This window comes from Megalops cyprinoides, chromosome 3 (genome assembly GCF_013368585.1).
Source record: "Megalops cyprinoides isolate fMegCyp1 chromosome 3, fMegCyp1.pri, whole genome shotgun sequence".
NCBI lineage: Eukaryota > Metazoa > Chordata > Actinopteri > Elopiformes > Megalopidae > Megalops > Megalops cyprinoides.
Genome location: NC_050585.1, coordinates 41,779,555 through 41,790,260, shown reverse-complemented (window position 1 = coordinate 41,790,260; position 10,706 = coordinate 41,779,555).

Sequence of the window (10,706 nt, the reverse complement as noted above, 5' to 3'; positions counted from 1 at the left end):
GGATCCTGACCAGGTGGTAGGCATTACGGAGATCGAGTCGCGTGAAGACGGTAGCGCCCTGCAGCGACTCGAAGGCGGACGACAGAAGAGGCAGGGGGTAGCGGTTCTTGATGGTAATGGCGTTGAGACCCCGGTAATCAATGCAGGGACGGAGGGAGCCGTCCTTCTTCCCTACGAAGAAGAATCCGGCTCCCGCAGGAGAGGAGGAGGGGCGAATGAGACCGGCCGCGAGAGACTCCCGGATGTATTTGTTCATGGACTCGGTCTCTGGTGGCGACAAAGAAAACAGTCGCCCCCGAGGGGGGGACGAGCCGGGCAGCAGGTCGATGGCGCAATCATACGGGCGGTGAGGAGGCAGCGATGTTGCGCGGGACTTGCTAAACACCGGTTTCAGGTCCATGTACTCGGGCGGCAGGGCCGACAGGTCCGGGAAGTCCTCGGTGGTGGCAGCGATCGGCGATCCAGGGGTGACGGCTGCCCGAAGGCAGTGGGAGTGGCAAAAGGGGCTCCAGCCCAGGATCCGGTTGCCCTCCCAGTCGATGTGGGGGTTGTGGCGAGCTAACCAGGGGTGGCCCAAGACCACGGCGGCCTGCGGGGAACGGATAACGTTGAGGACGATCTCCTCGCGGTGGTTGCCCGAAACGAGGAAGTTCACCGGGGGAGTGGCGTGGGTCACGCGAACCAGGGGAGCCCCGGTGATCGCGTGGGCCTCCAACGGCGAGCGCAGGGGGACGCGGGGCAGGCGCAGACGGGCTGCCAAGTCGGCGTCGATAAAGCTGCCATCTGCCCCGGAGTCAATCAGGACGGACACGGCGTGGCTCTGACCTTCGACGAGCAGGGTGGCAGAGAACAGGGGACGGGTCTGAGGAAAGTGACGCAGCGGGGTTACACTCACCTGTAATCCCCCTGCTGCGGGGGACCGCTGGCCCTTGGCCGGGCAGTTCGCCACAAAGTGGCCGGACTGCCTGCAGTATAGGCAGGACTGGGTGCTGAGCCTCCGTTGGCGCTCCGCGGGAGACAGGCGGGTGCGGTCGACCTGCATGGGCTCGGTGGTTCCCGGGGATGGTGGTGCAGGACCCCTGGCCGCCATCGGGAGGGGCTGCTCACGGACGAGGCCGGGCAGGCTGCTGGATGCTCTCTCCCTGCGTCTTTGCGAGAGGCGCTGGTCCACTCGGATAGCCAGGTCCACCAGGGCCTCGAAGCTGGCAGGCAGCTCTCGAGTGGCCAGCTCGTCCTTAATGGGCTCCGCGAGACCGTGGAGGAAGGCGTCGAACTGGGCCTCCGCGTTCCATCCGCTGGTGGCGGCCAGGGTGCGGAAGTCGATCGCGAAATCTGACACCGACCGACGCCCCTGGCGAGCCTGCAGCATCTCTCTCGCTGCCTCGCGGCCCTGCCTGGAACGGTCAAACACCCTTCTCATCTCGTCGGCGAAACCGGCATACGAGTGGCAGAAGGGAGCGCCGGCGTCCCAGACCGCGGTACCCCACTCCCTCGCGCGGCCTGTCAGCAAGGTGATGACGTAGGCGATCCTTGCCCGGTCTGTGGGGAACGTGGAGGGTTGCAGCTCGAATACCAGGGAACACTGGGAAAGGAACGAGCGGCAGGTTCCTGGATCCCCTGCGTATGACTCGGGGGGCGGCAGCCGAGGCTCCCGGCCGGGAGGGGCTGGCGGAGCCGGTGGATAGGCAGCCGCCGGCGGAGCCGGTGGGTAGGCAGCTGCTGGCTGAAAGGGTTGGCTTTCCTGGTTGAGCTGCAATTGTTGCAGCCGCGCCGAGACCTCGGCGAGGCTGGTAGCGAAACCCTCCAGGGACCGGCTGATGGAATCCAGTTGGTTCTGGTGTCCCCCCAGCAGCGCTCCCTGGAGCTCCAGGGCCGTCCTCAGCTGCGGTAGGTCCGCTGGGTCCATACTGGCTTGTTCGTTCTGTCACGGGCGGGGATCGGGACACAAGCGCGGACCACCGGGTAAGCGAAATCAAGCGTTTATTGCAAATCGTCAGGCAGTTCGTAATCCAGGGGCAGGCAGGGTTCAGAGACACGGGAAGGCAGTCCGGGGGCAGATCCAGGATCAGGAGTCGGGGCAGGCAGAGTCGGTAACCAGGTGATCAAGAATCAGGCAGACGAAACCAAAACGGCAGGCGAAGGGCGAAGTCGAGAATCAGGCAGGAATCCGAGAACAGTAGTCAAAAACGTCAGGTTAGCTAGAGCGGGGACGAGACAGGAAAAAACTCACTGCAACGAACAAGCAAACAGACAGGGACACGCAGAGGAGATATAGGGCAGGGATGACGAGGTGATGGAATACAGGTGAGCAGACAGGCAGCGGGGCGGGGCTAAAACACAGGGGAAACAAACGAGAACACCGCGGCTAAGGGGGCGGAGCCCTGACAGACTGATTTACCAAAGAAATGTCCTCCTTGCATTTGTTCAGGTTTGTTGAGGACTAAAAAGACGGGTTTAAAGGGGAATCAGGGAAGTCAAAATAGTGACTTGTTTTTGACCTTTATTTTTTACCTTGTATTTCAAAATTCACTTTCAAAAATGTTTAATGTTCATATGCACACATGTCAACAAAAATTAACACACGCGTGCACATATACAGGAATACACATGTAATTGCATGTATTTGCATACTTGGAGATTGTGTTTCAATGCATGGGAGTATGATTCCAAAATGAATTCTTAATGCCCATAATAAGAGGGCTCCAAACATGGCATACATAACTAATTTCTCAAACCCAAATGTAATGAATGAGAATAGGCTGGATTAAAGAGAAAACCGTGCTGAAGTTCATTGTGAGGTCTTGCATATGGATTATGCAGAGGGAGCTGGGAACCAGGTCTGGGTTTAGAGAGGCTCAAACTGGGAAATAAGGAACAGGTCAGGGAGGAAAAGGAGGAATCAGTCCTTGCCTCACAGACATTAGGAGAGGCCCCAGGGGCTAATCAAATCCTGTAGCGTTAATTAAAGCATTTTATGAGAGCAGAGTCCTGAAGCCAGGGGTGGAATGGAGGTGGAGACCTCTCCTATCACGAAAAAAAGAGCTTAATAAATAATATATCATATGTTTAATAGACGTGGATTGAGCTCTAATTTAAGAATGCAGACTAAATAACATGCACAGATTAGTAAATTCAGCAACCTTGTCCAAAAAAGATCCACACTCAATTTTTAATGTATGCAAGATTCCACTGTCTTTATTAGATAGATGGTATTTTTACGCTTACACATTTCTGCACACACACACACACACACACACACACACACACACACACACACACACACACACCTCTCTGTCTCTGTGCTGAAATCCTCTTGTAAACCCATGATATGTCCTATACAACTGATGTGTCGATATGCTTGTCACCCACTTATGCAAACAAACCTACACATATTCACAAATACACACACGCATCCATGCACACACACACACACACACGCACACACACACACACACACACACACACACACAAACACTCACAATAAATTAAATGATAAATGGAGATCTCCTGAGCTGATGTGATTACAGCAGGAACCCAAATGAGGACTGACAGAAAAGCGCCTATGAGGACAAATCTGATGTGTGTGACATTCCATTCGCTGTGCTTTCCTGTGTTAGTGACCTGAAATCTCTCCTGTACCTTCTCTCAGTTCAGCCACCCTCAGACCATCTCCCCTGCACTGCATGGAGAAGACCTTCAGGGAAATTTTGATTTCCTTAAAATCTGAGTCTACACCCATCCCACTCGCAGCCTCCCCCAACAAAATGTGTCTCATATCCGATGATGAATGGTAAACTGATTGACACACTATTTAAACCCCCGCAAACCCTCTCTCTTGCTTCCTTCTCTCTCTCTCTCTATCTCTCTCTCTCTCGCTCTCTCTGTCTGTGTTTCCTCTTTTCTATTAAGTCAAATGTTTTCCACCTCACTCTGTTGGTCAAATTTGAGGTAAAAAGCCCTCCCCACGTGCAGCCGATGTTCCTGATTATCCTGCACACACTCGCACAGGGGTGGACATCTGATATCGGAGCTGCAGGGTCTCACCGAGCGCAGAGTGCATCATTAGACAGGCGGCATTGATTCCACCAGACACATTATTCTAAAATTACGACACCAGAGAGAATCGGGGGGCCGGGGGGGGGGGGGGGGGGGGGTCGTGTTTAAAGGCAACAGCAGCGCCAGCCACATCATGGTGAGTGTGGAGCGCTCTGCAAGACCATACATCATTTACCGTGTCTGCCATGATTGTGGATGAACACTGTAATGACAGGCTGAATGTCAAGGCAAGTCAAGAGCCTCATATATGTTTTACAGAGAGGATATATGGGTGTGTATAAGGTTAGCAATACTCTATGTCACATAAGCATTCCCATAGTGACAGCTCTCATGAGCCTGTTCCTTTACTCACTGCATGTGTTGAGCGTTCCTCAGTGTTGCTCTGTCTGTAGTTATAAGGTTGGTGTTGGATGCTTTTGGTGATCCTGATTGGATGCAGGAATGGAACTGTGGGAGCAGAATGTGGAGGTGGAGGAGTTCCGGTTGTCCTGATTGGATGCAGGAGTGGAGCTGTGAGAGTGGAATGCAGAGGTTTACAAGTGTGGAAGATGGGGTAAAGAAGGTGGTGTGTGGAAGTCTGGATGGAGGACCAGGAGGCTTGAGAGTGGTCAAAAAAGGCATTGTGGTGGGTGGTGTAAGGAGGGCTGGGTTTTGGGAGGTGGGGTAAAGACTATCTCACAGGTGTGAGGAAGGCAGCAAGAGGACAGAGGAATATTGGTTGTGGAAGTTATATAGGAATGTAAATGTATCATTAAATGCACTCAACTTCCACATTTCTCTGGATAAGAGTGTCCACTTGATGCCAACAATGTAAATTTATTGTTAAATGCAGTTGCTCATCTTGTATGTTGGTCTGGATAAGAGTGTCTGCGAAGTGAATGTCAATGTGAATGTAAAGGGAAGGTGGGGTAACGACTATCCCATGAGTGAGAGGCAGGCAGTGAGGGGTTAGCGGAAGCCAATCACCTGTGTTAGAGGAGGGCTGGGTGTGGATGGCTGGGTTTGGAAAATGGTGTGAAGTAGGCGGGGTGTGGAAGGGAGGAGAAACCAGGAGGAAGGGTGAGTGAGTACGGAATATACTGGTGGGGGGGTGAATGTGTGGAGGGGAAAGGTGCCAGGAGGAGGTGTGTGACTGAGTGACTCACTGCCATCTCCGGCAGTGAGGTTCCCGCCACAGATGGTCGGGACCGCGGGAGGAGCGCGGGGCCGGGACTCCACCCTGGCCCGCCCGGGGAGAGTGGAAATGACCGCCGAGATCAGGGAAGCCGTCTGCTCCGCGGCCCGTGCCAGCGCAGCGAGGGCGTCACTGTGCCCCCAGCGTGGCAGCATCCTCCGCCGGGGTGGGCCGGCGTGGAAAAAGCCGGACCGTGTGACCGGAGCAGAAGGAGCGTGCCCGGAGGGGCCTGAGAGGCGGGGCTAATCCAGTGCGGGTCTGCGGGGTCTGCTGAAATACTGAACGGGAACACGAACAGATTGTGAGGGTCGTTCTCCTAAAAATCCTCCAGGTGGTGTGCCCCCAGAGCAGAGTCAGAGTCCCCCGATACCTGGGGACTCGATTAAAGCACTGGTGTTCCTCTAAATATACATCTGCCCCCCCCCAAGGCAGCCCCCATCCCCCGTCATCATGAATATCACACCCCAGCTAGCTGAATCCAATATTCCAACAGCAATAATCAGCTACAGCTCATTACATGTGTCTGAGCCATACTGCACATCATGCAGTGCTATAAGGTGTAGGCAAACAACCACAAGCTGTGGTTTTCAAAGTTTTCAAGGTGTGTGAATGCTTACTTGACGAAAGTGCAGGCAACAATATTGCTTCTCCAGTTCAGATGTTTCCTTCTTCTTTTTCATCATCGTCATCTTCTTCTTCTTCTTCTTCTTCTTCTCCTTCTTCTTCTTTTTCCTTCTCCTTTTTCTTCTTCTTCATTTTGTCTCGTTGTCTCATATATCTGTCATCATTGACTCTCTGCACCATCACCAGCATCTCCCCTCAGTATGATGTACTGGCTGGTTCCCACTGCGGATCATCATCCTGGTTTAAACCGTTCCATTGCTACGTGACAGTGTCTGCCTTTCACTCTGAAATCTCCTGCTTTGTCATGCTCCCCACCAAAGACAGGGCTCTGCCCTAAACCCCGCACTGGCAGGTGTGCAGGGAAGGGGTGGGGGGGAGAGGTCAGGGAGAAAGGACCTTCACTCACCTTCACTCTCTCCTCATGGTCAGTCTCTCCCCTTTGTCGAGTGGGGGACACTCCTGTCAAAATGCATAATTCAGTTTGTTTCATGCCAATGCCATGCAAATCAATAACACATTACACGTCTATAACACATTGCTAGAACGCACATTTCTGAATCACATTTTACCCCATTGTCGAACCCCCTTCCTGATTGGCGACAAAGCGCCTGGATGTAATTGGGCTCTGAGCTCTTGCGTTACAATAGCTCTAATTGCTAACAGTAAGAATTTTGTCTGCACGTGCATCTCCGATTGCTCGCAGAGAGACTGTGACACAGAGGCCCCTGACTCAGACTGTGACACAGAGGTCCCTGACTCAGACTGTGACACAGACCCCAAGCAGGTTGCTGCTATTGTTCACCTGAGTTTGGCCTGTGGCTGGGAGAGAACTGTTACAGTCATGTTATGTTTGCATTGCTTGCAGGGGACACTGGCTAAAGCCAAAGCCTGGGGTTGGCACGAAAGATTAAAAGCCTGCTATTTATTAGGGTTAGGGTTAGGGTTTGGGTTTGGGTTAGGGTTAGCATTTGTCAAGCCAGGAAAGGAAAATGAGGGAAGCCTATTGTGTCTTTGATATAGACAGCTGATGGTGGCAGCAGCTTAGTGTGGCTTAGTGGTAAGGAGCAGGGTTCTTAACCGAATGGTTGCTTGTTCAATTCCCTTCTGGGGCACTGCTGCTGTACCCTTGAGCAAGGTACTTAATCTAGAGGTGCCTCAGTAAATATCAGGCTGTATAAATGGATAAAACTAGACGCTGCTCTGGATAAGAGTGCCTGCTAAATGACTACTAATGTAATGTAACTCGTGTAAATTCAGTAGCAATGTGTTACCTGTTATAGGAATTTGCGGAATAAGCGTCAAAAGTCTGACTGATTCTTTTATTTTCTCAAGGAAATGTAAAGGTGACAAAGCTGTGTCAAATTCATAAGGGGGCAAATAATGTAAGTCGCTTTGGATAAAAACGTCTGCCAAATGAATAAAAACAATGCAGAAATTTCTAAGAGCCCCTGAGGAGCAGTAGCATTGTGCAGTGGTAAGGAGCTCGGTTTTTAACCCAATGGTTTCCCATTCTCTTCCCTGGTCCCTTCCTCTTCTCTTCTCTTCCATGCTGTTGTTTCTTTGGGCAAGTTGCCCAAATTTCCTCCGTAAAAATATCCGGCTGCGTAAACGGGCAACATTGTAAGTTGTATAAGTGTCTCTAGATAAGATTGTCTGCTGATGTAATGTCATTATGCATCCAGGTTTTATTCAGCCTAATGGCTCCCTGTAAATCGCAGGCCTGGAACTTCAAAAGAAAAACCCCCTCTTAACAGGGATGCTGGCTTTATTCATTAGGCCAGTGATCTCCCCTGCTCAGGCCCCGATCTTTATGAGTCCCTTCTGAATGAAATGCATAATTAAAAGAACAAATTAAAATGATGATGCATAACAAATTAGAGGGAGCAAATTCACACTCATCTCACACTCTCATTCGAGGTAGCATATTAAGATAATTGCTTCTGATTTCTGAGTCATTTAGGGACAGTGTTTTTGCAAACATTATGTTCTAATAGCTGCAGGTCCTCAGGCAGTTGCCAGGTGAACTCCCCAACTTGTCCCTTGCACCAAAAAAAAAAAAAAAACTGGCCTGATGTAGAACAGAGCAGTGGCCAGTTAATTCAAATTAAAAAATGAACACAGTCTAACAGAAAACATTCAGTTACATTATTCCAGTACTCATAAATACGCTTTTCTGAAATTGGTTGTGACAGGGAAGTGTAATTTAATTAGTGATTTGATCATGCGTTTTTTTGGGGGTTGGTGGGGGGGGGGGGGGGGTGTTGTCTGTGTGTGGCAGGAGCTGCTTAATGCCAGGACAGGAAATGACAGATTGGGGAGCCAGGGGTGGGGGGTGGTGGGGCTGACACAAATATATCTGCAAGCTTTATTATTCAGAACTGTCACAGCGAGGCAGAGAGTGAATTCCTCTCAGCGTCTTCCCAGAGTTTTAATGGAGAGATGTTTTCGTTACAGTCTAATGAGGAGAGGCGGCAGGGGAGGGGTGGAGGGGGTTGGCACTCTGTGAGACGCAGGTCTATGGAATAGCTGCTCCTGTGCTTTCACATGTCACTGAAAGAGACAGGTAAGGTGGGAGCGGCTGCTCACACCTGCGCAGGTGAGATCATCCTTTGCTGTCAGGACTTTCCATGGGGAAACCTGTCACTCACAGCACTGGTCCAGATGAGTAACTATGTGGCTGTTGTCTAACAGTGTGTTGTTGCACAAGGTTTTCTGAAGTAATCTTGCGTAAGGTCAGCTTTATCTGAATTGTTTCCATTTACAGAAGAGATTTGTCTCTTGAGGCACGTACCACTCAAAGCGATACAAAATACACTGTTCATCAAGACATGCACACATGGACACACGCCAACAGACACTGTACTCAGCAAAACCTTTCTCATTTTATCAGGATTGCTCTTATGCAGGCACATAAAACACACATGTATGTATATATATATATATATATATATATATATATATATATATATATATATATGTGTGTGTGTGTGTGTGTGTGTGTGTGTGTGTGTGTGTATGTACATATGGCATGTACTACGTACCACTTTTAAGTACTTCTAAGTACTAAGAGCATCTGCTGCATGTCAAAACTGTAAATGTGATGTTAAATGAACTCACATCTTGTACGTTGCTGTGGGTGCTGCTAAGTGACAAAATGCAAATGTAAATGTATATGTATATAGGAAGTGGCCATCCCATTCCCAGACATTATTATAATTTCCGTGTGGAGGAGAGTGCGTACTGTATAGTAAATGGGACAGATCCGGAATATTCCATTAAAGCTGGGAAAGATTCTTCGCGCTTTGAGTCCCAGTGCGTGCCTTTGTAGATGAAAGGCTTCCATGGCTTCCGACAGCGGCCTCCGGCAACCCGATTAAAGATTGATTTTATCGGGAGTTTAGTCACAGAGATGGCGGGGAGCAGAAACACGGTGTGTGTGGAGCGGAGAGGAGCTCTACGGTGAAGAAGAGAAGCACACAGAAAGAGGACAGAGGAAGAGAGGAAGAGAGGAGAAAGGGGGAGGCGAGTTCCATACTTGAACAATTAGAAGAAAAGAAGTTTTTTTTGTTTTGAACGGTGACAGGGGATTGAGTTCACAGGGACACTTACAGAAGGTTTTGATTGTGGGTTGGGAAAGAAAGGAAAAGCGGATGAGGGAGAGATGGTGAAAAAAGACTGAGAACCACTTGTTGTCCTGGTTCAAACACTCCCCAGCCTCCACTGTGGAGGCTATCTCTCATAGATGCCCCAGCTCATTTCTCGGAATGATCCTAAATTTAGACCCTTGCATCAGAAGTACCAGCTGTATCTGAGAACACTTCTCCCTGTAACAGGCCAGCCCCTCACAGGTAAAAGCCAATCACAACTAACATCCAGTCACAGCCAATACCCAGCCACAACCTGTATCCAGTTACTGAAAATATCCAATCATAGCCAATCTCTAAGGGACAGAGTGCAGGCAAAACACTGGTATGGGTAGCTGGCCTGACATTTTCTTGATTAATGAGGAATCTACCTTTGGCAAAGAACTAAGTCTGCTGGTACTCAGCATATTGGCTTCATTACAAGAAAAAAAAAACATTTAACCCAAAACAGGGAACAGACTGGAAATCAAGATTTTGACCACTGTTGACCACTATTGACCATTTCTAAAAGATTAGCATTCCTTGGATATGAGGGTCTGACCATGTAGTTAGGAGCTCAAATGTCATAACTGCTGCACAGGAGGGCCTCCAAATAAGCTCTCAGATGCAATCATCCAGATGCAGACATGGTCTCTGCTCTGTTTGTGTCTTCAGTAACATGGGAGCTTTTTTTGGTTCTGTCAGGAGAGGAGTCAAGAGTTTAAACTGGCCTTTCAGCCAAACTGGTCTTTCTCTTCTGAGAACAAAACCCCCACTTACATCACATTATGGCTATTTAGCAGACACACTTATCCAGAGCAAAACAGGTAACAGTTTTGACATGTTATCCATTTATAGAACTGGATATTTACTGAGGTAATTCTGGGTACCTTTTCCAAGGGCACAGCAGCAGTGCCCCAGTGGGGAATCGAACCTGCAACTTGCCTGTTACACAGGGGCGGCGCCAGAGATTTTCTTTTGCTGGTGCTATGGGGTTGTTTGACTTTTCAGCAGGGGTGCTTTGAAATTTGGGGTTTCCCATTAATGTGTCAGTCACCACAGTTTAATTTCTACTGCCACACCCCCGACACACATACACACATGTACGCACATACACAGTACCCGCTCCGCGACAGTTACAATGCCACATATTAAAAATGAAAAATTCTAAATAAACCACAGAAATTTCTTGGGGGTGCTAGGGGGGTGCTATGGCTATCCTAGGGGTA